This window comes from Callithrix jacchus, chromosome 10 (genome assembly GCF_049354715.1).
Source record: "Callithrix jacchus isolate 240 chromosome 10, calJac240_pri, whole genome shotgun sequence".
NCBI classification, from domain to species: Eukaryota; Metazoa; Chordata; class Mammalia; order Primates; family Cebidae; genus Callithrix; species Callithrix jacchus.
In genome coordinates this window covers 74,465,958-74,493,185 of record NC_133511.1, presented here as the reverse complement: position 1 = coordinate 74,493,185, position 27,228 = coordinate 74,465,958, and the positions used below count along the sequence as shown (strand labels likewise).

Below are 27,228 nucleotides of genomic sequence, written 5' to 3'. Positions count from 1 at the left end.
TATGACTCACAAACATTTTCTCCTTTTCTGTGGATTGTCTCCTAACCTTCTTGATAGTGTTCTTTGAAGCATGGAAATTTTAATTTTGATGAAGTTCAATGTGTCTATTTTTCTCTTTGGTTGCTTTTGCTTGAGGTGCTGTGTCTAAGAAACCATTGCCTAATCCAATGTCATGAAAATTTATACTTACGTTTCTTCTGACAGTTTTATAGTTTTAGCTCTTATATTTAGGTCTTTGATTCACTTTGAGTTAACTTCTATATTCGATGTGAGGTACAGTCCAAATTTATTTCTTTGCATGTGGATATCCAGTTTTTTCAGCACCATTTGTTAGAAAGACTACTCTTTCCCTTATTGAATTGCCTTGGTATCTTTGCCAATTGACTATAGGTAAGCGGGTTTATTTCCAGAATCTCAATTCTATTTGACTGTGTCTAGTCTTATGCCAGTATGGCCCAGTCTTTGTTTTCCATCTTGCCCTGTCTTATATCACTGAATGATCTAGTCTTGATGACTGTAGCTTTGTAGTAAGTTTTGAAATCAGGAAGTGTGAATCTTCCAACTTTGCTTCTGTTTTTAAGATTGTTTTGCTTGTTTTGGGTCCCTTTCATTTATATATAAATTTTAAGATCAGATGGTCAGTTTCTGCAAAAAGGGCCACTGAAATTTTGATAAGGATTGTAATGAACTTGTGATTCAGTTTGAGGAGCACTGCCGTCTTAACAACATAAGTCTTCCAATCCATGAATGTTCGGTGTGCACTAACTTGAACTCTAATTATTATCTGACAAGGAAGCTAGGTCAGATAGCCAAAACTGATGAGATAAACTGAGTTAATTGTCAAATGTTTACTTCATTTTTGAGCTGTGTGGATAAAGTATAGTTTTATTTTGTTAAAGTAGGGGAAGAGAGCAAATGGAAAGACATAAATTGGTAGAGCCTATCGGTAATCAGAGACAGATCTTATTAGGAAAAAGTTAAACTTTGCATTATTTACTTTTCAAAGATATGTTCCCATTTAAGAAATCTTGCCAGGTATGGTGGCTCACACCTGTAATCTCAGCGCTTTGGGAGGCCAATGTGGGTGGATTGCATGAGCTCAGGTGTTTAAGACCAGCCTGGGCAAAATGGCAACATTCTGTCTCTATAAAAAATACAAAAATTAGCCAGGCAAGGTGGTGCATGCCTGTGATCCCAGCTACTCGAGAGGCTAAGGTAGGAGGATTGCTTGAGCTCAGGAAGTCAGGCTGCAGTGAGCCAAGATCGTGCTTCTGCACTCTAGCCTGGGTGACAGAGTGAGACCCTGTCTCAAAGAAAAGAAAGAGAAGGAAAAAGAAAGAAAGAGAGAGAAAGAGAAAGAAAGTAATGAATGAAGGGAGGGAAAGAAAGGAAGAAAGAAAGAGAAAACGGAGGGAGGGAGGGTGGGAGGAAGGAAGGAAGGAAGGAAGGAAGGAAGGAATCTTAATATAATACATAATAATCTAAACATCTCAATTTGTTTTATGGAACCATAAAATTATAGGGTTTTTTTTGTTATACAGTCTCTTAAAATCTTTTGAATAGCAGAGATAGCCTTATTACATGTATAAATCAACTGCTTCTTGATTTAAGAAAACTGAAATCTCCCACTCATTCCCCCAAATTCTGATATTTTTACAACAGGATTAGCAAACCCTGGGACAAACTGTACTAATTGCTTCTATGTTTTGTTATAGTGACAAATTTCAATTCTGACTTCTATTCCTTAAATGTCAAGCAGTTTGATATTGCATTATAACAATAACGTTACCACAGCGTGTTTAAGTAAATAACATATAACACTTGTTGCCAGTGGTGACATTAATAATTCCAGGAATAGAATGAGAGCAGATTGTTGTGTAGTAATGACCCCTAGAATAGATTGAGTTCCTTGGCAGTGTAAAGAATTTGTCGGCCAGAGGGCGGGAGACCGGAGCGGGCTCGGAGCTGCTGGGCTGAAGTGGTGGCGCAGCCATGTCCGACAGCGAGAAGCTCAACCTGGACTCCATCATTGGGCGCCTGCTGGAAGTGCAGGGCTCGCAGCCTGGCAAGATTGTACAGCTGACTGAGAACGAGATTCGCGGTCTGTGCCTGAAATCCAGGGAGATTTTCCTGAGCCAGCCCATTCTTCTGGATCTGGAGGCACCCCTCAAGATCTGCGGTGACATCCACGGCCAGTACTACGACCTTCTGCGACTATTTGACTATGGGGGCTTCCCTCCGGAGAGCAACTACCTCTTTCTGGGGGACTATGTGGACAGGGGCAAGCAGTCCTTGGAGACCATCTGCCTGCTGCTGGCCTACAAGATCAAGTACCCCCAGAACTTCTTCCTGCTCCGTGGGAACCACGAGTGTGCCAGCATCAACCGCATCTATGGTTTCTACGATGAGTGCAAGAGACGCTACAACATCAAACTGTGGAAAACCTTCACTGACTGCTTTAACTGCCTGCCCATCGTAGCCATCGTGGATGAAAAGATCTTCTGCTGCCACGGAGGCTTGTCCCCAGACCTGCAATCCATGGAGCAGATCCGGCGTATCATGAGGCCCACAGACGTGCCTGATCAGGGCCTGCTGTGTGACCTGCTGTGGTCTGACCCTGACAAGGACGTGCAAGGCTGGGGCGAGAACGACCGTGGCGTCTCTTTTACCTTTGGAGCCGAGGTGGTGGCCAAGTTCCTGCACAAGCATGACTTGGACCTCATCTGCCGGGCGCACCAGGTGGTAGAAGATGGCTATGAGTTCTTTGCCAAGCGGCAGCTGGTGACACTTTTCTCCGCTCCCAACTACTGTGGCGAGTTTGACAATGCTGGTGCCATGATGAGCGTGGACGAGACCCTCATGTGCTCCTTCCAGATCCTCAAGCCCGCCGACAAGAACAAGAGGAAGTACTGGCAGTTCAGTGGCCTGAACCCTGGAGGCCGACCCATCACCCCGCCCCGAAATTCTGCCAAAGCCAAGAAATAGCCCCCACACACCGCCCCATGCCCCAGATGATGGATCGATTGTACAGAAATCATGCTGCCATGGTGGGGGCGGGTGTCACACCAGCCCCTCAGGCCCACCTGTCATGGGGAACATGGATCCTTGGTGTATTTTTTTTTTAATGAATTAATAGCAGCGTACAATCCCCCAGGGCTTCTTCCTGCCTGCACCTTCGGGGGCTGTGAGCAGGATCCTGGGGCTGAGGCTGCAGCTCAGGGCACCGGCAGGCCAGGTCATGGGGCTCCAGCCGTGCTTGGCCTCAGGGCTGGCAGCCGGATCCTGGGGGCAACCCCATCTGGTCTCTTGAATAAAGGTCAAAGCTGGACTCTCAAAAAAAAAAAGAATTTGTCATGTTAGGGTCATGGTGTTGTAATCCATTATCTCACTGAGAATTGATGACTTCAGCTATGGTTACTAGCCCTAATATTTAATGTAGTTGCCCTGAGCCACTTCAATGCTTAAAAAAATTGTCTAAGGCATTATGTCAAGGGTTACCCAAGGAAACCGAGGATCTCCATGTATATGTTTTAGGGAATCAAGTACGTTTTACTTTTTGTATAGTTCCTCTGGTTCCTCTCTATAAATATTAGTGACATTTGCACACTGGAAATGAATATTTGTCTATTTGTCAGTCTATCTATCTACCTATTTACCTATCCATCTATATCTTACCATGTTCAACAAAGTCTCTTTCCTTCAACCCACCATCCCCGCCCTCCCTTCCTTTCTCCCTCCCTCCCTCCTTTCTTCCCTCTCCCTTTTTCCCTCCTTCCCTCCCTCCCTCCCTTTTCTTCCTTCTTTCCTTTCTTCCTCCCTCCCTCCCTCCTTTCTTCCCTCCCTACCTTTTTCCCCTCCCTCCCTTCCTTTCTTCTATTAATTCTTTTATTTATTAATTCCATAATGTTTACTAACTAGCTACTAGGTTCCAGGCACTAGGAACAAGCAATAATCAAAGAGGCCAGGTCCCTACTGTCTTGGAGCTTAGCTTCTGGCTAGGAAACAAAGAAAACAAACAGTTCGTTTTAGATGGTGTTAAGTGCTCTAAGACAACAAAGCAGGAAGATGTGATAGACTGTGGGGTGTGGCTATTTTAGGCAGGAAAATCAAAGCAGGCTTCTCCGAGGAGGTGGTGAGTGAGCTGAGATCTCAATGATGACAAAGAACCAGGCTTGAGGAGCTATAGGGGCAGACCCTTACAGAGAGGAAAGAGCAAGTGTAAAATATTTGAAGCAGTTTAAAATAACAGTCAATACAACAAAAACAGACAAAAAATAGGAATGAGGGGAAATGAAAGAGAACAGGAGAAAGTTGTGATGCAGATATGAAAACTGTAGTTTGACAAAGTTATTAAAATTGAGTTGTAAATTTGGGAACTGTCTTCCTGGAAGCCAAGGTGAAAGGGAAATGTGATCAATTTCATGGTCTGCTTTCTTTATAAAGAAAAGTCATGTCAACTTCTCTAGGAAAAAATATTCTTCTCTGGCACTCAGGATTGAAATATATTTCTTGCATGGACCCTCCTATATGGGGCATATAAGTCATTGTATTAGTGTGATAGGCCTCTCCTCCCATAGATGTCCAAATCTGAATTCCTGGAACCTGTGAATATGTTACATTATATGCAAAGGGCACTTTACAGCTGTGATTAAGTTAAGGGCCCTAAAATGGGGAGGTTATCCTGGATTTGTTTTGGTGGGCCTAATCTAATTGCATAGATCCTTAAAAGCCAAGAACCTTTCTCAGCTAGGATCAGAGGAAGACATGACCTCGGAAGCATGGTTAGAAAGATGCAGTGTTGCTGGCTTTGAAGAGGGAGGAAGAGGACCACTAACCAAGGAATGTGGGTAGCTTCTAGAAGCTGGAAAGAATCTAAAAACTGATTCTCTCCTAGAGTCTCCAGAAAGGAACACATCCCTGCTAACACTGACTGTAGCCCAGTGAAACCTATGTTGCATTTCTGACCTATAGAATTGCAAGAGAAGGTATTTTTATTGTTTAAGTCACCAAGTTTTGATAAATTGTTATTACAGCCATATAACACCAATATAGTTAGATTGACTTTGGTTGCAATAACAGAAATTCCCCCACCGGAACTACTAGCTAAGCAAAAGAGTGGACTTTATTATAAAGAGCTGGAAATTCTACATGGAATTCAAAGGCAGGAACAATTCATTTCAGAAAATACCATGACTAGGAATGGAAAGCTATAAGAACTCTTTTGGTCTCTTCTCTCTGTGTATCTTTTTCATCCTTCCTGTTCTTTTCCCATTTTCCCTGCAGCCTGGCTTTCTGCATTTCTTTTGGCCACATGGTGAGAAAGCATGTCTGGTGACAGCTTCTGATTTTCTCTCTCGTTTTTTGAGACAGAGTTTTGCTCTTGTTGCCCAGGCTGGAGTGCAATGGCGTGATCTTAGTTCACTGCAACTTCTGCCTCCCAGGTTTAAGCAATTCTCCTGCCTCAGCCTCCCAAGTAGCTGGGACTATAGGCATGTGCCACCATGTCCAGCTAATTTTGTATTTTTAGTAGAGACAGGGTTTCTCCATATTGGTCAGGCTGGTCTTGAGCTCCTGGCCTCAAAAGATATTCCCGCCTCAGTCTCCCAAAGTGCTAGGATTACAGGCATAAGCCGCCATGCCTGACCCCTGATTTTCTATTTTAAAGATGTTCTGTGTTTCCACATTAGCTACCTAGAGAAAGACTGAAATCTCTCAGTCCTGTTTATGTCCTTTGCAGAGCCATGGATGAAGCTGGAAACCATCATTCTCAGCAAACTAACACAAGAACAGAAAACCAAACACTGCATATTTTCATTCATATGTGGGAGTTAAACAATGAGAACATATAGACACAGGGAGGGGAACATCACACCCCAGGGCCTGTCCGGGGATGGGGTCTATGGGAGGGATACCAGTAGGAGAAACACCTAATGTAGATGACAGGTTGATGGGTGCAGCAAACCACCATGGCACATGTATACCTATGTAACAAACCTGTATGATCTGCACCTGTATCCCAGAACTTGAAGTATAATAATAAAAAAAAATTTAAATTGAAAAAAAAGTAAAAAAGAAATCTCTCAGTCCTAATTCCAAATTCCTGGGAGAGGGATATGATCGGCATATCTTGACTCAGATCCCTACTACTGGAACAATCAGCTGTAGCCAGTTGGCCTGGTTACCTTGTCTGAGGATCCAGGGCTAGTTTCCAGAAAAAGACATCTGGTTATACTGCTGTTTTTAAACTGCAACTTGCACTGAAGGTCAAGAAACCATTAGTGGGTAGAAACCAGCCTTAAAAAGATATTAAAAGTATCAGGGTGCATCACATGAGATGTGGGTAATGTTTTATAAAACTTGTTTCAGTTACAAAATATATGAGTACATGTGTATTGAGTGATAATATAAACATATTTTGGTGGATTGTGCTCAAAAAAGTTTGAAAAGCTCTGGGCGGGACAAGCTGGTAGGATTCTGCTACAGAGATGTAATAAACAGCATTCTTAAAATAATCCCTCTAGTAAAGGCAGAGGTATCATGAATATTTCTTAAACAGCATCTCTTAATATAAGCAAATGGCATAGTGTTGAACATGATTTGGTACAGGCAATGTTGCAAGGGGAAGACACAATGGTACAAACATACAGTTTGTTGATGGCCTGGTTTAATGCAGGGCAAAATGTAGTCCAGTGGCAGTTTTTGTTTTGTTTTGTTCTGTTTTTAGAGTCAGGGTTGGCTGTGTTGCCCAGGCTGGAACCTGTGAATATGTTACATTATATGCAAAGGGCACTTTACAGATGAGATTAAGTTAAGGACCTTAAGATGGGGAGATTCTCCTAGGAGATCTTTTTAAATTTCCTACAGCCTGGTACCTAGTAGGACCTCATTATATAGTAGATTTCTTGTAGCCCTTTACTGGCCAGGGAGGTTTTAATTTTGTAAAGATGGGGATCTCCTGATGTTGCCCAGGCTGGTCTCAAACTTCTGGGTTCGAAGAATCCTCCTGCCTTGGCCTCCCAAAGTGCTGAGATTATCGGTGTGAGCTACTGCGCCTGGCCTAGTCCAGTGGTTTGAAGTTACCAGTTACCCATTATGACCATTTTGAGTTTTTTGATGAACAGGACTGGATGAACTAGTTGCCAAATATACCTCCCCCTAAGCAATGCAATGAATCCACCTGCCTGTCAACTTACCGGCTATCAATCAGTTGAATTTTAGAGAATATCTGCCTTAAATAATTAGGCTAGCACTAGGAGAGTTGAATTTCTTCCCCTCAGCTGCTAGAGAGTAGGACCCAGGACCACAGAAGCCATTCCTAGTTCAGGCCAATAAATCCATTAGCATACCGCTGGACCCTCTGTTGCCGGGGACAGGCATTCAGATGGTTCCTCCTAGGTTTGTAGCTAAAATATTTCCGTGAGAATCGTCATGTGATCTGTCAGGAGTCTTCTCAGCCCCTGTGTGGGGACAAACACCCTCCCCCCAGCATTTCCACATGCTTTTAGGCTAACTCCCCCACCACACACACCCGCACTGCACTTCAAGGCTTGCAGCCTTAGCTCCAACTGGCTGGGGGTTGAGGGTTTGACCCGGAGTGAGAAGAGTGGCCTGGGCATCAATCACCTCAGTACCGTGATATTCCTGCAACAAAGCTGTATTTTATATACATGTGGCCGCTCCTCTGTGCCCCAGACGGGATTTTCGGTCCGCCCCTAAGGGGAGCCGCCCGCGGACGCGCCTGGGGCTGCACCGGGGGCACATGGGCGGCGTCGTGCAGCCGGCACCTCCCGGCCAGCCCGGCGGCTTGGGAAAGGGGCTTTGCACCCGCTGCGCTGTTTGTCCCCGCGCGGCCCCCGTCCACGCCCTGCGGCTGCTGTGCCGGCCGAAAAGTTTCTCCCAGTGCAGAATTCCGGGCTTGTCTACAACTTGCGCGAAGTGTGCGCACCTGTCGGAGGCCCGCCAGCCTGCCGGCCGCGGTGAGTGGTCCCCGGAGTCGCCGCTCAGGGCGGGCCCGCGGGAGGGGGAGGATGGCCCCGGGGCGCAGCCGGGCCTGGCTGTTGCTATGGCAACGCGGTGGGCAAACGGGCCTCTGGGCCTCCAGCTGCCGGTAGGCTGACGGCCCCCCAGAGAGGGACCCGGCCGAGCTCACGGACCCCTTCGAGTGTCTCCCGGGGCCCAGCCGTTGCGACCTCATTCCCCCCCACCGCGGTCCGGTATTTAGGGTGGTCTCTGTCTACCCGGGTTCATCTCCACTGTCTCACACCTCCACCCCATCTTGGGACTTGAACCTTTTTGAAAGTTTAAAGCGAACTTACTGTAGGGTAAGTGTGTGAGAAACATCCTTAGAAGTTCTGAAGTTGAGTTTCTTTTTTCTCCTAGAGCCTGGTACCTAGTATGACTTCATTATATGGCAGGTTTCTTGTTGCCCTTAAGATAGTCTCTTGCACCTAGAGGATGCACATAGGAGGTGATAGGCTGACATAAAGCAGCCCCGTACTGGCTCTGTGGACAGGTAATTTAAGTGCTCTCCCTCAGTTTCTTAAATGTGGATGATAATTTCTCACAAGGTTGTGAGTTTCAGTGAACTTGTATGTGAAGCTGTTTTGTGAACAGTACATGTAAAAAGCTTAGTGGTAAGGGATGTTTGCATGCTAAAAGTTGTCTAGTGCTCCCATCTCACATCACCAGCTAAGGAGGACCTTCTTTTTGTCTGACCACCAAATAACTCTAATATGTAACCAGAAAATAGGATGGTCCTGCCTTGGAGGAGGGCTCTGTGAATGGAAAGGAATATCAACAAGTTTTGAACCTAAACTCTCTCCTTGTTTTCCAGGCCCGTGCCTTTAGACTGTGATGGATAGGCAGATATATCCCACTTTTAAATTTTTAGCTCATGTAAGTCTGTTGTTATCTCAATGAGCCATACCAACCTCTATCTAGTTTGCAAATCAGAAATCTTGGCCTCATCCTTGACACCTCACACTTTCTTCCTTTCCATATCCAAACAATTATCAAGTTCTATTCATTTTATCTTCATACGAAATCTCAGATCCTTCTGAGTATCTCTGTCTCTGCTACTATCATCCTAGACCAACCCACCATTATCTGTTGTCCAGTAGTAGCCCCCTAACTAAAGGTATTAACCCTTTCCTTTCAATAGTTCCATCCATTCTTTGCCCTGCAGCAGGAGTACTGCTTTAACAATTAAAATTTGATTATGCTACCCGCCCACCTCCTCTAGCTTAAAATCCATCATGGCTTCTCATTATTCTTAGGATAAAGACAGAACTCTTAATGTGGCCTAAAAGTTGGGTGACCATATATATGCTTGACCATCCAGTCCAAGATATTTTTGAGAGTAAAAGAAAGTACCAGCCTGACCCACATGGTGAAATCCCGCCTCTATTAAAAATACAAAAATTATCCAGGAGTGGTGGCGTGTGCCTGTAATCCCAGCTACTCAGGAGGCTGAGGCAGCAGAACTGCTTGAACCTGGAAGGTGGAGGTTGCAGTGAGCCAAGACTGGGCCACTGCACTCCAGCCTGGGCAAGAGTGAGACTCCATCTCAAAAAAAAAAAAAAAAGAATGTTATTATTTATATACTAGGACAAAAGATCTAACCTGGGGCTCTGTCAGGCAAACTGAGGCAAATAGTTATTCTACATTGGCTTTGTTTTTTTTAAGATGGAGTTTCGCTCTTGTTGCCCAGGCTGAAATGCAGAGGTGTGATCTCCGCTCACTGCAACCTCCGCCTCCCAGGTTCAAGCGATTCTCCTGCCTCAGCCTCCTGAGTAGCTGGGATTACAGGCACCCACCATCACGCCTGGCTAATTTTTGTACTTTTAGTAGAGACAGGGTTTTTCCATGTTGGCCAGGCTGGTCTCGAACTGCTGACCTCAGGTGATCCACCTGCTTCGGACTCCCAAAATGCTGGGATTACAGGAGTGAGCCACCGCACCTGGCCGACATTGGATTCTTCTCAGACTTGTGTGCCATTTTCCCTCCTACTACAGGGCTGTTGCATATGATAGTCTCCCTGCCAGATGTGCTCTTTCCTCTTTTCTTTACCTAACTTTTGTTCACATCTCAGGTCAAATGTTTCCTCAGGAAATCTGCTTCTGACTGTCTAGGACAAACCTGCTTAACATAGGTTCTTCTGATGCCAATGATTTCTCCTTAGTAGCACTTACCACAATTGCAATTTAAGGTGTGTCTGTGTAAATACTTGAATGATAAGCATTTTCCTATGTCATTAAACAGGCTCTGAAAAGATCACATGGTGGTTAGGAGCACAGGTGGATGGCTTAGAATTGGCACAGCTCTGTCATAATTCTTTATCTGAAAACTTAACGATGCTAGTTGTGTTTTAAAATTCAGAATTTTCACTTTATGGAAAGATGCCATGGTATAGACACTGCATCACATCTGGTGGGGTCTGGGGCAGAACTTTGTAATCAAACACATGAACTTTTCTTTAGTAAAATGAATTTTCTCTAAGTAGGATAAGGATAACACATGATTTCATTGTCAGTTTAAGTCAGGTTTTGCAAATGAGTTTGCCAAAAGTTTAATGAAAACACTGACTCTTGTTGGAGGCTGAGGTGTGAGGATCACTTGAAGCTAAGAATTTGAGACCAGCTTGGGCAACATAATAAGACCCATCTCTACAAAAAGTTTTAAAAATTAGCCAGGCGTGGTGGTGTGTATCTGTGGTCCCAGCTACTCAGAAGTCTGAGCTGGGAGGATCTCTTGAGCCCCAAAGCAAACCCCAGGCTGCAGGGAGCTGTGATTGCGCCACTGCAGTCCAGTTTGGGTGACCTTGTCTCTGAAGAAAAGAAAATTTTTTAAAAAAGAGAAAACACTTGATTCTCTGAGATTTTTGGGTTTTGGAATTTCAGATGAGGATATGTGATTCTGCTTTAGTGTAACCTTGAGCCAATCATTTAACTTCTCTGGTCTCAGATTCCTCAACTGTAAAATGGAGATGATACAAGCACCTGCCTGTGTCACAGGCTCCATGTCATGCTGTTTTGAGAAGTAAATGAGTTAGTACGAGTTAACCGTAGAACAGGGAATGGTCCTTCGTCGGTACTATACAAGGGTCAGTTCTCATATCATTTCTATTAGTTCCATAATCACACCATGGATGAAACTTAATTTACTTGCAATTTACATATTATTGAATATTTAGACCTCAGGTACAAAATTTAGTAATGAATGTCTTTACACTTAGATCTTTTCGCTACATTTTTTTGATTACTTAAAATCAGTTCCTGGGCTGAGCATGGGGGCCCATGTATGTAAAACCAGTAGTTTTGGAAGCCAAGGTGGGAGGATCACTTGAGGCCAGGAGTTTGAGACCAGTCTGAACAACATAGCAAGACCCTATCTCTACAAAAAAATTAAAAAATTAGCCGGGTGTGGTGGCATGCACCTGTAGCCAGCCCCTAATGCTTAGGAGGCTGAGATGGGAGGATCTCTTTGACCCAGGAATTCAAGGCTACAGTGAACTTGCAACTGCACTCAAAGCCTGGGAAATGGAGTGAGACCCTATCTCAAAATAAATAAAAAAAAAGGATTACTTCCCAAAAATGAAATTATTGGGAGGTCAAAGGGCAGGAAGATTGTGAAGCTCTCAAAACATATCGAAACATTGTCATACTGTTTTCCAGAAAGATTTGCCAATTTACATTGCCACCATCAGTTTTATGACACCCATATTAGCATTATTATTTTAAAAACTTTGCTAATTTCACAGATAAAATGGCACCTCCTGATTTTGACCCACATCTATCATTATTAAATGTTTTAAGTGTTAAGAAATCTTATCGTTAGCTATTAGCTATTTCTTTTTTGTGAGTTACCTGCAGAAGCTCTTTGATGGTTTTTGTATTGGAGTCTTAGTTTTTTTTTTTAGCGGTTGTTTAATTGTTTGATTTTTATCTTCCCCAGCCCAAGCTCTGCTTGGCTTTGGCTGGAATTAGTTGGATAAGGTATCCCTGGAGCCTGGGACGAGTTGTTACTTGCCTGCAGGCTACAGAGCAAGGTAGAAAACTGTTTCAGAAGCTGTTTCTTGGGGAAAATCTGGAATCAAGACTGGGCTGATTGCCTGTTGATGTGAACTTAAGTCAAATAGGGCTAGGAAGAAAGAGAGCATCCAGGTAGGAGGCAAAGATCAAGACAGGCAAGGAAAGGCAGAGTAATTTTCAAAGCTGCAGGAGAGAAGCTGCAACCTTTTTTATTTTTGGAGAGACATTGCAGTTTCCTGTATAGAGGATGAGGGAATGCTGGGGGCACTGTCTTGGCCACGCACTGAACCCTGTGAGGGTATTAACCCTTCTTCAAGTGGGGCATTTTCCCCACAATTGCCCTTTAATTTATGATGGCTTATGATTTATAGAAATTAAAACAATTTTATGTTGTCTGCCTGTTCATCTTTTCCTTTATGATTCATCACTTTTATGCTTAGAAAGTTCTTCCCATGTAGAGACCAGCTATCTATCTGCATTTGCTTTAAAAATGTTATTTTGTAATGTCAGCAAATCAAGAGGTAAAGAAAGTAAGTACAAGAAAGCTGAGCAGTGTGATGTCCAATAAAAAACCTGATAGAGGATGAAACAAAGGTGGGTACTCGTGTCTTCATGTGTCCTTGAAGCAAGGAGAAGAGCTTATACTACTGTAAGGGAGACTGAGGAAGATAGTTTCTGACAGTTGTTTGAACTGATGGCTGTTTCAACCATTGACTTATCTGTCAAACGTTGTAGAAGCTTATCCTTAAAGACTTAAAGAAGAAGTATCCTGAAAGAGGAGATGTGTTCTCTGGAGCTATTTTCTACTTTTATTCATCTGATGATACTATGTAGTACTTCAAACACCTATAGTTGTTAAATACTGAGAAATAACTTTCTTGTTTTTAAAAAAAGGCTTACAACATGGAAAATGCCATATAAAATTAATTGCTGACTTTTTTGGCATTGATAAATTGGTATTCCTTAAGATGTGATTGAGAAAGAATTTCCTTTCCTGCTGAACTCCAATATATATGAGTGAGGCTAATTGTGTTTTGTTTGGATTTATCTCAGAGCTCTAGAATGTGAAGAATGGACACCTCATTGTTCAGCTTTATTAATACATATTTTCTTAGTTTATTAACTAAAATAAATTGTAGAGTGCATAAGAAATTACTCATCTCACAACTCCCTGCAGTTTTATTGACCTGAAGTTGTTTTATTTTAAAAAGTTTGGCTGAGTGTGGTGGTTCATGCTTGTAATCCCAGCACTTTGGGAGGCCGAGGTAGATGACAAGATCAGGAGTTCAAGACCAGCTTGGCCAACATGGTGAAACCCCATCTCTACTAAAAAACAAAACAAAACAAAAATTAGCTAGGCATGCTGGCATGCACCTGTAATCCCAGCTACTTGGGAGGCTGAGGCAGGAGAATTGCTTGAACCTGGGAGGTGGAGGTTGCAGTGAACTGAGATCCAGCCATTGCACTCCAGCCTGGGTGACAGAGTGAGTCACTGTCTCAAAAAAAAAAAAAGTATACAAGGTGAGGGGCAGTAATTTTAAGAATTAGAATGTCCTTTTTACATATAATGGACTAATTACCTTTCTTAATAACCATTGACTTGTCAGTTTGAAGATCAATAAGGATGTGGTATTATGTGGTATTACATTAAAAATAAATTAAGGAGGCCAGATGCGATGGCTCATGACTGTAATCACAGCACTTTGGGAGGCTGAGGCAAGCGGATCACAAGGTGAAGAGATTGAGACCATTCTGGCCACCATGGTGAAATCCCTGTCTTTACTAAAAATACAAAAATTAGCTGAGCGTGGTGGCATGCACCCGAAGTCCCAGCTACTCAGGAGGCTGAGGTAGAAGAATCGCTTGAACCCTGGGGGTGGGGGGGAGGCGGGCAGAGGTTGCAGTGAGCTGAGATTTCGCCACTGAACGCCAGCCTAGTGACAGAGTAAGACTCCATCTCATAAATAAATAAAACAATTTTCTATTGATAAACTTGATTTAGGAATACTATTACCGATCCCTATTTTTGATCAAGTTACTTCGTAAACAATATTGACTATTATAAACATTCATTCAATAAATATTTATGGGGTACTGATCATATACCAGGCACATTTCTAGAATATTGTATTATGTCTCTACTTTTATAGCATATGTGTAAAATGTTTGCTTATGATTCAGTATTCTTAACATGAGCTGATGATTATTTGGAAAAACTGGCCATTTGGTCTCACACATATTAATCAGAGGCTTATAAAAAAGCTTTAAGTCAAATGTTCATGCAGTCTCCAAGGTTGAGATGTTGGTAATTGAAAGTTATACTCTGTTACTTTGTCATTATCATGGTGGAATGCTTGTCTACAATGACAGAGCTCACTGGGAGAGAATCCATTTACCGTTTACCAAAGGCAGTGCATCTGAGGCTCAGGGTCTTAGACTTGAATTCTTTCAAGTTTGTTTGCTGCTAGCAAATCTAACATTGAGGCTCGTATATCTGCTCTAAGGAGCTCAGCTTCCAAACAGCTGAAATATTGGGAAGAAAGCAAATATTTATTCTTGGATATTTTTCATGGAAATCCAATTAATTTTGCTCTCAATCTTTTTTATTTTGGTTTTCAGTTTATGGCAATAAAATTTAATATTTTTCATATTTGTTATTATAAAAGTAAACACCAGTATCCAGCAGTGATTTTCAAGTTAACTTCTTTATTGCTTTTCTGTCATAACTCTTTGATGGTACATATAATGTGTATACTTGGCTTCTTTTTATAGATGCACCTCACTTTTTTATTGAGATATAATTTGTATAACATAAAATTCACCCTTTTAAAGTACACACAGGTTAAATAGCAACGGCGCTAGCAATCATAACTACTATTTAATTTCAGAAATTGTTATCACCCCCAAGAAGCAGTCACACCTTATTCTCCCTGTCCCCGAGCTCTGGCAATCACGAATCTTTCTTTCTCTATAGATTTGCCTGTTATGGAAATGTATAAATGGAATTATACAGTATGTGGCCTTTTGTATCTGGCCTCTTTCACTTAGCATGATGTTTTCAAAGTGCATTTCTGTTGTGGTATGTATTAGTACTTTATTCCTTTTTGTGACTAAATAGAATTCCATCTTTATGTACATTTTGTATATCTATTCATCAGTTGATGACCATTTGGGTTATTTTCATTTTTTTTGGTATTTTGAATAATGCTACTGTGAATATTCATGTACAAGTTTTTGTGTGAACATATATTTTCAGTTCTCCTGGGTTCTCTAGGAGTGGAATGCTGTTCGTATGGTAACTCCATGTTTAACTTTTTGAGGAACTGCCAAACTGTTTTCCAAAGCGGCTGTACCATTTTGCATTCCCCACAGCAATGTATGAGGGTTCTCATTTCTCCATAGCTTCACTAGAACTTGTTACTTGTCTTTTTGAGTATAGCCAGTCTAGTGTGTGTAGAGTGGTATCTCATTATGGTTTTGATTTACATTTTCTGAATATCAGTAACATTATTACTCCTAACTAATGATGTTAGGATACTTTCATGTGTTAATTCAGAAGATATGCAATATGTATCTCTTCTTTGGAGAAATAGCTATTCAAATATTTTGTCCATTTTTAATTTGGGTTGTCTTTTTCTTGTTCAGTTTTAAGAGTTCTTTGTGTAGTCTGGATACTACACTCTTCTCAGATAATTGATTTACAAATTTTTTCTTCCATTTTGTAGATTGTCTTTTTACTTTCTTGGTAGTGTTCCTTGAAGCACAAAAATTTTTAATTTTATGAAGCCCAATATATATTTATTTGGTTTAGGTGCCATATCTAAAATATACTGCTGTCTAATACAAGGTCATAAAGATTTACCCCTATGTTTTCTTCTAAAAGTTCTGTAATTTTAGATTCATATTTCGGTTCTGGATCCATTTTGAATGAATTTTTGTTTGTGATTTGAGGTAGATGTCCAGATTCATTCTTTTATGTGTAGCTATTCAGTTGTCCTGTTTGTTGTACACTTCATTTCACTTGTTAAAGTCAATCATTAGGCATGTTTTGGGGAGACAAAATTTGGCTAATTCCTTGTTACTCCAGTTAATGCCACCATCCTACATAAAGGACATTCCAGGCAAAGAAACTTTCTATATTGCTAACAGGACTTTGGCTCCAAATTTCCAGTAGGGATATAATTTGGTGAATTAGTGCTATGGATTGAGTGTTTGTGTCCCGTCAGAATTCATGTGTTGAAGTCTAAATCCCCAGTGTGCTGGTATTTGGGGGCATTTCAAAGGTAGTTAGGTCATGAGGGTGGAGTCCTCATGAATGGTACTAGTGACCTTATAAGGGAATGGAAAGACCAATGTGAGGACACAGCAGGAAGGTGGCCATCTGCAAACCAGGAAGAGTACCCCCACCACACATCAGATCAGCTGGTGCTTTGGTCTTAGACTTCCCAGCCTCCATAACTGTGAGAAATAAATGTTTGTTGTTTAAGCCACCCAGTCTATGGTATTCTGTTAGAGCAGCCTGAACTAAGATAATTGGCCTGCTGAGGATATAAGCTTCCAGGCTGCTTCCCTCTCTAATCTCACTTAAGGCCTCTAAGTAGACCCATATGGATGCCTCTTTGCCATCTTTTTTTTTTCTGGATCATAACCTCATTCCCACTTGACCCTTGGAGAAAGGGAAGAGCAAAGGAAGGATTGCCCTCTACCAAGGTGAAGAGGCCTTAAGATTTTCTTTACAGCCTCATGGGAGAAACAGAAGGGGCCATATGAAACTTTCCACAAAGAAAAGGTGCTGATCCTCAAGGGAAGAAAGAACTTTTCACCTTTTTTTTTTTTGAGATGGAGTTTCGCTCTTGTAACCCAGGCTGGAGTGCAATGGCGTGATCTCGGCTCACCACAACCTCCGCCTCCTGGCTTCAGGCAATTCTCCTGCCTCAGCCTCCTGCCTCAGCCTCCTGAGTAGCTGGGATTACAGGCACACACCACCATGCCCAGCTAATTTTTTGTATTTTGAGTAGAGATGGGGTTTCACCATGTTGACCAGCATGGTCTTGATCTCTTGACCTTGTGATCCACCCGCCTTGGCCTTCCAAAGTGCTGGGATTACAGGCTTGAGCCACCGTGCCCGGCCCACCTTTGTTTTTTTAACCTTCTGTTGAAAACTCCTTCCTCTGGAATTGTGATCCAGTTGAGCCATGGCTTGTTCAGAACTCCTTTTCTTGGAGTGGAGTGATAGGGAGGTGTCCCTTGTGTTCTTCCCAGAGGTTCAAGCGTGTAGTGTGGGAAAGCTTAGAATTGGTAAGCTCAGGCTCACCTGGGTTCAAATTTTGGTCCTGCAGTTCTAGCTTTGGTTCCTTTTTCTATAAAAGGGGCTTACAGGTAACATTTCCCAGAATTATGAAAAGCCAAATGTCATATGTAAAGTGCCTAACAAATATGTAGCCCTTCAATAAATGCTAGTTTCCCATCTCTGTGTTTTCAGATTTTCTTTTTTTTCTTTTGAGATGGAGTCTTACTCTCTGCCCAGGCTGGAGTGCAGTGGTGCAATCTTGGCTTACTGCAACCTCTGCCTCACAGGTTCAAGTGATTCTCCTGCCTCAGCCTCCCGAGTAGCTGGAATTACAGGCATCTGCCACCGCACCTGGCTAATGTTTGTAGTTTTAGTAGAGACGGGGTTTCATCATCTTGGTCAGGCTGGTCTTGAACTCCTGACCTTGTGATCCACCCACCTCAGCCTCTCAAGTGCTGGGATTATAGGCATGAGCCACCGTGTCCAGCCTGTTTTCAAATTTTCTAGTAAATTTGTATAAATGCAATTAAAAAAAAACTCCATAGACTCTTAGAGTTGGAGGGGATCTTCATACTTGTTGTCATAAATAATACTTTGCTGAATCTGTTATAGCTCTTTCCATGTTTGTTCACTTGATTTATTCAGTCAGTTTTTGTTGATCACCTACTAGGTATCAGATACCATTCTGTCTGTCACAAATCATTGAGGGAGAGATGCCAGATATTCATGACATGTGGTTGCCACTGCACTCATCCTCACTTCCCTCATTTGAGTTATTCACTTACCAAATTATGAGCCAAATACTATGCTAGGTGTTTGAGATACAAAGATAAAAAGATACACTCCATGTGAGCTCTTAATCTATTGTGGAAGGAAACAAGCCAATAATTTTTTTTTTTGAGACAGAGTCTCACCCTGTTGCCTAGGCTGGAGTGCAGCGGTACAATCTCGGCTAATGGAAACCTCCGCCCCCCGGGTTCAAGGAATTCTCCTGCCTCAGTCTCCTGAGTAGCTGGGATTACAGGCACCTGCCACCATGCCCAGCTAATTTTTGTATTTTTAGTAGAGATAGTGTTTCACTATGTTAGTCAGACTGGTCTAGAACTCCTGACCTCGAGTGATCCACCCACCTCGGCCTCCCAAAGTGCTGAGATTACAGGTGTGAGACACTGCACCTAGTGCTAATTTTTAATTTTTGTATTTTTTGTAGATACAGTGTTTTGCCATTTTGCTGAGGCTGGTCTTGAACTCCTGGGCTCAAGCAATCTTCCCGCCTCAGCCTTCCAAAGTGCTGCGATTACAGTTGTGAGCCACCGAGTCTAGCCTGAGGTCCATTTTGATGGATAAGACAGAAACACAATTTGTCTGTCTTGGACTTGTTCTTCTTCTAAGGCTAGATTTAAAAAATCATTGTCTTTTGTCTTTAGCATTTTCTCTAAGAATCTGCTATTTTGGGTTTTTGCCTTCCTGATTCTCTTCTAGCATCCTGCATAGGTTAATTGCCTGTTTACTTTAGGGTATGACCTTTCAGTTCTTGGAGAGCTCCCTCTGTGGGTGTATACTTTGTCTGAAAGGGTTCATCCCCTGTTTGCCCGGGCAATTAGTAACAGCAAAGACCTATCGTATTAGGATGACTGAGACCTGGTAGAGAGAGAGTTGATGGAGAAGGGCCAAGTATTAGGTGGAAGGCGCCTAAACCAGAGGTTTATCCTCTGGTGCTTCTGATGTTGGCGTTGTCATAGTCTTCCTCTGATCATCTCCCATAGTCTCTCACTGACTGGCCTTGCTCCAAGGCTGTATCTCTCAGGCCTCTCTTGCCCTGCCTTCTTTGTGGTATTAATAACGGAGGGTTGAGGAGTGGCCGAGCAGCTTAGGAGTTCTAGTCTTGTTGAGCAGTCATACTTACAGTATTCATTCTCTCAAGATACAGACCAAGCTGACACTTAAGACGTGAAAGAATATGTATGAAGTTCCAGAAGTCACTTATGTGGGACTTTGTTCTGGAATCCTCCCTACGTTATCAATCATTGAAGAAACTGGTCTTAAAAGAAGACTGGTTAGAGGTGGGAAGGGAAGGTATGGTAGCTGTTTCCAAATATTCGAAGAGTTGCTCAAGTATAGCAAAGTCCCAGATTTTGGTCTTGGATTCTGGCCCTACCATTTACTAGCTTTGGTTTTTTGTTTTGTTTTGTTTTGTTTTTATGTAAATTCCTTTCAGCCTAAACTAATTCTGCAATTCAATAAATGTAACAGGCAGTGAGTGTACTGATTACATCTGGATCCTCGAGGCAGATTGAGTGGCAGCATTTTAACTTTTTGAGCTCAGCCACCAGTGAATTGAAATTGTAATAGCTGTATTCATTATACTCAGAATTGAATGTTATTAATAAGCCATTCCTTAGTCCCATATTATCTCTGTTTTACAGACTAATTTTTTTTCAATAGGATTTCCTTAATTGCCTCAAATGTTTCATTCCTAGAATACTTAAAATGTCTGATTGCTATAATCTCCAGAGAAACTAAACAGTCTTAATTACATCTAGTGTTTTTTTTTATTTGATTTGATTCTTTAGATAGATTAAAAGTAACTTATTTCAGAGGATGTGATTATTCTCTACGTAACTATGCTTATTGTAAATTTAGAAAGTTTTGGTCTTATTACACCCACATTATCATTATCCTAGTTAATTTAGGCTTCAGACTAGCATATAGGGGGGTTAACTTCTTTCAGAATGAATAGCTTGATGACATGATTTTTTACTACCCTCCCCCATCTTTCTTATCATTGTCTTTGGATAGCACTGATTTATATTTTCTGTTCATCTAGTCATTTCCATAGTGCATGTCAAGACTTGCTCCCTATGAAACAGAGGGTTCTTGAGTTTGATCCTTTCCTAAATATCTGCTTCCTCATTAATAATGTTAACAATAATTTGTGGAGTTTTATTTTTAGTACCAGATGCCATTTTTCAGTAGAAATATTGGCCAATTGGATTTCATCCAGAAGTAAAGGGACTGGGATGGTGAAGACTGGTGAAGACCTTTAAATGATATGAAGGACAGCCAAGGGTGTTGGTATTGTAGAAAAGACAGCTGGCCTCTAGGAGATATGACCAAGGGGACACATGCTCATTTCCTTCATATCTGAAAGGCAGAAACCTGTTAAAGAAGGACTAGGCATATCTGTAAGAAGGACATAACTATATATGACCTGTAAGAAGTTTTGTAAGGAGATAATTTTGGCTTGTTTTGGGGAAAAACAGTCTGGTGGTGTCCAGTGAAATGAGCTTCTTGAGGAAATTAAGGAATGGGCTCCCTGTCATTGGATAACTTTAAACAGTGTCCATGTCAGCATCCCTCAGATCTTCTGTGAAAGAAATTCCACACTATGCCAGATGTCCTCAGATATTCTTTGTAATTTCTAGATTCTGTGGTTGCCTCTTTACTACTGATGCTATGTTGTGGCCACTTCTCCACTGTAGGGTTTGCTTTGGTGACTTATGTCATTTGTTTTATATTCCTGAACATACTGTAGCCCAGAAGGCTATAATGTGGATGAAAACTATCTGACATTAAATTTTTAAAAGATAATTAAGGGGATATATGCCATGTACATATATACTTATCCACGTATATACCTGGTATGGTTAGGCTTTGTGTCCTCACACTGATCTCATCTTGAATTGAAATTCCCATAATCCCCATGATCCACACGTGTCAAGGGAGAGACCAGGTGGAGGTAATTGAATCATGGTGATGGTTTTCCCAATGCTGTTCTCATGATGCTGAGTGAATTCTCATGAGGTCTGATGGTTTTATAAGCAGCTCTTCCCCCTTTGCTCGGCAATTCTCCTTCTTGCCACTTTGTGAAGAAAGTGCCTGCTTCCTCTTTGCCTTCTGCCATGGTTGTAAGTTTCCTGAGGCCTCTCCAGCCATGCTGAACTGTGAGTCAAATAAACCTGTTTTCTTTATAAATTGCCCAGTCTTGGGGAGTTCTCTATAGCCAGATGAAAACAAGCTAATACAACACTGATTTGTTTTGTATAATTGAGAATTACTATATTTAGTTTTGTCCTTTGTTCCTGTTGTTAAAAAAATATCAAGCTATATGCTGTAGAGATCTCTGAATATCATAAGAAAATGTTTTTTGTTTATCAAATTGATTTAAAAAAGTACAGCTCTGTTAACTCTTCAAAATAGAGCCAACAAAGAGCTTTTATGGAAGTAGGAATTAAAAATTGGTGGTTTTATTGTGAAAGTACTTGAGAAAGATCTATAAATAAAATAGTATGGACATTCAATTAGTTTCTTAATATTTAAGAACAGGAAGTGGGAGCACTGTAGTCATTTTGGAAAATTGTGTTTTCAGACTCCCTTACTAATTGGATTGTTGAGTGCTGTATTAGTGGTTTCAAATGGCATTACAATTCATTGCAATTCTGACCTGAGGTAATAGATGTAGAGGTAAAATGAAATCCATCTTCCTGAAAAAGTACTGGTTATATGAAATGATTAAGTCTGATTTTAAAATAAAGAATTAAGTGCAAACCACTAAGAGTTCAAAAAATACATATCCCATGGAAGATGATTTAGTGCATTTAGCTTGTGCTCATTGTGGATGACATGACTTTAAACTGATGCAAGTTATCATGCCAATACATTAATAAAATAGGGGATGTTACATGTCTTCTCACTGAAGATGTTACATGTCATTCTTCATGGACAGAGAGTTCTCTTTCAGGACAGACTTTCTTCCAAACACTTAGAAGCCTCCCTGTAAGTGTTTGGTGTCTTTTCCTAAGTCAATGGAGGGATCTCTTTTCTGAGATGAGCCTTAGCGCGGCGTAGGTTCTTTGATTTGGCATCATGAAACCAAAAGTCATCATGCTGGAAGAATTTCCCTGGTGACTTTGTCACCCAGGCTGGAGTGCAGTGGTGGAATCATTTCTCACTATAGCCTCGACCTTCCAGATGCAAGGGATCCTCCTGCTTCAGCCTCCTGAGTAGCTAGGAGCACAGGCATGTACCACCATGCCTCAGCACTTTTTTTTTTTGCATATATGGGAGTCTTACGGTGTTGCCCAGGCTAAGTTATCTCATATGCAGAAATATATATTTCTAAGCATATATGCAGAAATATTGTGAGATGTGAATGGGAAAATTGTACAACACTGTGTATATTGGTTGCAGAAAGGTTTCTAAGGAGATGGGCTGAATTAAGGCTTTCTGTGTGAGAGGGATTAGACTAAGGTTTGGCTCAAGATGAGGAATGTGAGTTGGTGGGGAGGTAGGAAAAGGCGTCCCAGGAGGAATTTAGAGGGAGTGATGAATGGAGCAGCAGATACCTTTGCTTGGCTGAGAAATCTGAGCTTCCAAGTGGAGGCAAGTGTTAGGGATAATAGGCTGAGGGGGAGATAGGGTAGATGGTGATGATTATAGTGTCTTTTTTACCAGACCAACTTGCTCCCAGATTGCTTACAGCTGGGGAGTCAATACCAACATGAAGACAGCAGCTAACCCATGATAAAGTGCTAAGTTGTTGCTACGGTAGTAGCCGGAATTCAGAGGGGAGATACTTACGGCTACCAGATTCAAGATAGGTTCTGTGAAGAAAGTTTTCTTTCTTTCTTTTTTTTTTTTGCAGTGTACAATTTTTAATTTCTCTGGGTACATAGTATGTATATATATTTATAGGATACATGAGATATTTTGATATAGGCATGCAATGCATAGTAACCACATCATGGAAAATCTATGTCCTGAAGCATTTATCCTTCATGTTACATATAATCCATGTATATTCTTTAAGTTATTTAAAAATGTACAATTAAATTATTTTGACTATAGTCACCCAGTTGTGCTATCAAATACTAGGTCTTATTCTTTCTATTTCTTCATACCCATTTATGATCCCCCTCCCCCTGCCCTCCTCCATTCTGCTTCCCAACCTCTAGTAACTATCCTTTCATTCTCAATTGTTTTGATTTTTAGATCCCACAAATAGAACATTTGATATTTTTCTTTCTGTGCCTGGCTCATTTCATTTAACATAATGACCTCCAGTTCTATCCATGTTGTTGCAAATGACCAGATCTCATTCTTTTCTATGGCAGAATAGTATTCCGCTGTGTATATGTACCACATTTTTATTATCCGTTCCTCTGTTGATGGACACTTCGGTTGCCCCCAAATCTTGGCTATTGTGAACAGTAGTACTGCAACGAACATGAGATTGCAAATATTTCTTCCACATACTGATTTCCTTTCTTTTGTGTATATACCCAGCAGTGGGATTGCTGTATCATATGGTAGCTCTGTTTTTAGTTTTTTGAGGAACATCCAAACTGTTCTCCATAGTGGTTGTAGTTATTTGCATCCTAACAATAGTGTATGAGGGTTCCCTTTTCTCCACATCTCCTCCAGCCTTTGTTATTGCCTGTCTTTTGGATCAAAGCCATTTAAACTGAGGTGAGATGATTTCTCATTGTAGTTCGATTTGATTTCTCTGATGATTGGTGGTGTTGAGCACCTTTTTATATACCCGTTTGCCATTTGTTTGTCTTTTTTGGAGAAGTGTCTATTCAAATCTTTTGCCCATTAAAAAAATCACATTATTAGCTGTAAATGGGGTTTTAGGTTATATAGGAGCCTTTCGATGAGGCAAAATAGCATTCTTGATGACTTCCTGGTAAGAATATGAATGAAATGAGCAGTAAATGAGAACATGTGAATTCTAGGCAGCTTTTTTTTTTTTCCTTGTAAAGCATATGGGTCTTTGGCAAGTCACTTCTCTTCTTTGGCTTTCATTTCATTTATTTATTTCATTATTTAAAATAATTTAAATTCATATTTAACAGGTTGCCCTTAAATTAAAAATGTTTGTCTACAAAAGAGAGAAAACTATGTGCTCTGCTTCCCTCATCATTGTTGAAAAAATTACATTGTATTTTAAAGGATCTTCCATTTCTGAGATTTTTATTCTAGGAATTGAACTAAGTGTTTGAAAATGCCTTATAAATTGTTAAGTAGGAATACAAGTAAAAATTGGTGGCATTTGGTATTTAGTGTAGTAGAGACTCTGTAGATATGCCTATATATAGTGGCAATAAGGGATGGATGGAAAGGTTTAGATTTAATCAAAAACTTATACCAAATGTACGATGGTTCCTAGTTGCTTTGCTCACCAAATCCATGCTCTGATTCTTCAGGGTCTGGGCCAATTTCTAGTGGTTATAAAATGGACAGAAATAATTGAATGCCACACATTTTAAAGGAACTGGAGATTTTTTTTTTGTTGAGAATAAGAAGAAAGGGAAAAAGGGATTGGTGATGACTGTAACTTTGTGATTTCTAAGTCTGCAGTACCATTTAAAAGACAGCACTAAATAATAATAATTGCCAGGCACTGTGCTAATTGCTTTATATGCTTGATGGGTTTTAGTTCTCACAGTAACAATCATGACTCCCATATTACAGATGAGGAAACTCAGGCTTGGAGAACTTACCTAAGGTTACACCCTGGTCAATGGAAGAATGGGGACTTAAACCCAGATTTTCTTTCTTTTTGAGATGGAGTTTCACTTTTGTTGCCTAGGCTGTAGTGCAATGGCACAATCTCCACTCACCGCAACCTCCGCCTCCCGGGTTCAAGTGATTCTCCTGCGTCAGCTTCCTGAGTAGCTGGGACTACAGGCATGTGCCACCATGCCTGGCTAATTTTGTATTTTTAATAGAGATGGGGCTTTTCCATGTTGGTCAGGCTGGTTTCAAACTCTCAACCTTGGGTGATCTGCCCTCATCGGCCTCCCAAAGTGCTGGGATTACAGGCGTGAGCCACCACGCATGGCCTAAACCCAGATTTTCTTATCCACAGAGCCTCTGCATATAATTATTACCCTATATATTACTTTAAAGTTTAATTATTTTTTAGATAGATAATAGTTGCAGTTGGTATATAATTTTTATTATTTTATTATTATTTTTTTAATTTTTTATTGCATTTTAGGTTTTGGGGTACATGTGCAGAATGTGCAAGACAGTTGCATAGGTACACACATGGCAGTGTGTTTTGTTTCCTTTCTCCCCTTCACCCACATTTGTCATTTTTCCCCAGGCTATCCCTCCCCAGCCTCCCCCCCCGCTGGCCCTCCCCTTTTCCCCCAATAGACCCCAGTGTTTAGTACTCTCCTCCCTGTGTCCATGTGTTCTCATTTTTCATCACCCTCCTATGAGTGAGAATATGCGGTATTTCATTTTCTGTTCTTGTGTCAGTTTGCTGAGAATGATGTTCTCCAGATTCATCCATGTCCCTACAAACGACACGAACTCATCATTTCTGATTGCTGCATAATATTCCGTGGTGTATATGTGCCACATTTTCCCAATCCAGTCTATCATCGATGGGCATTTGGGTTAGTTCCAGGTCTTTGTTATTGTAAACAGTGCTGCAATGAACATTCGTGTGCATGTGTCCTTATAGTAGAACGATTTATAGTCCTTTGGATATATACCCAGTAATGGGATTGCTGGGTCAAATGGAATTTCTATTTCTAAGGCCTTGAGGAATCGCCACACCGTCTTCCACAATGGTTGAACTAATTTACACTCTCACCAACAGTGTAAAAGTGTTCCTTTTTCTCCACATCCTCTCCAGATTCTGTTGTCTCCAGATTTTTTAATGATCACCATTCTAACTCGCATGAGATGGTATCTCAATGCATTTTGATTTGCATTTCTCTAATGACCAGTGATGATGAGCATTTTTTCATATGATTGTTGGCCTCATATATGTCTTCTTTCGTAAAGTGTCTGTTCATATCCTTTGCCCATTTTTGAATGGGCTTGTTTGTTTTTATCCTGTAAATCTGTTTGAGTTCTTTGTAAATTTCAGGATATCAGCCCTTTGTCAGATGGGTAAACTGCAAAAATGTTTTCCCATTCTGTTGGTTGCCGATTCACTCTAGTGACTGTTTCTTTTGCCGTGCAGAAGCTGTGGAGTTTGATTAGGTCCCATTTGTCTATTTTGGCTTTTGTTGCCAATGCTTTTGGTGTTTTGTTCATGAAGTCCTTGCCTACTCCTATGTCCTAGATGGTTTTGCCTAGATTTCCTTCTAGCGTTTTTATGGTGCCAGGTCTTATGTTTACATCTTTAATCCATCTGGAGTTAATTTTAGTGTAAGGTGTCAGGAAGGGGTCCAGTTTCTGCCTTCTGCACATGGCTAGCCAGTTTTCCCAACATCATTTATTAAACAGGGAATCTTTTCCCCATTGCTTGTTTTTGTCAGGTTTATCAAAGATTGTTGGTATATAATTTTTAAAAGGAAGAGTATATGTAGTAAAATAGTCTTCCTTTTGTGTCTGTGGCCTTGATACCCATTTCATTTTCTTGGAGCCAAGTAACAATGAGTATGCTTTCAGAGATGGTATGTGTGTATGTGTATGTGTGTGTGTGTTTGTGAATTACATGTATAAAAAATGTACATGTGTGGTACATGTATAGTATATATAAATAAAATGTTACCCTTGTTTTATACAAGTGGTAGTATACTGTAGGTGCTATCTTGTACCTTGAATTTTTTTTTTTGCCTAAAAATATCTTGATTTATTATTGTGGTTAAAAAAAACTCCTCTGCATTTTTAAAATTGCTGCATGGTATTCCACTGTATGGATGTACCACAGCTTACTTAACTAGTTCCCTATTGAAGGATATTTGAATGTTTTCTAGTATTGTGCTATTATAAGTGATGCTATAATGAATAACTTTTCATTCAGGTTATTTTGTACATGTGTAAATTCACTGTGTATATTAAACAAGAAACTAGGAGATTACCATGAACATGGTGAAATTCAGTAATATAGAAGGTTTTTCTTCCAAGTACAGGTGTGTGATAAATCATAAATATGCGAGT

General features: G+C 40.9%; 1 protein-coding gene and 1 pseudogene across 10 annotated transcripts in view; both read left to right on the top strand.

Moving 5' to 3' along the window:
• The first annotated feature begins 1,935 nt into the window (after nt 1-1,935).
• On the top strand, nt 1,936-3,344 carry LOC100393343 (protein phosphatase 1, catalytic subunit, alpha isozyme pseudogene; annotated as a pseudogene).
• A 4,504-nt stretch (nt 3,345-7,848) lies between these two features.
• The window catches only part of STK33 (serine/threonine kinase 33), a 238,304-nt gene continuing 218,924 nt past the window's right edge, over nt 7,849-27,228 (top strand). For 3 of the 10 annotated variants that reach the window (XM_017977888.4, XM_078339250.1, XM_078339249.1), the window contains exon 1: nt 7,849-7,976. The gene's annotated coding sequence lies outside the window, so the exon portion shown is untranslated. Of the gene's footprint in view, nt 7,977-8,072; nt 8,322-8,379; nt 8,513-8,833; nt 8,896-27,228 lie in introns of those variants that run through there. The other 7 variants (XM_078339252.1, XM_035265709.3, XM_078339251.1 and 4 more) reach the window with 4 other exon arrangements.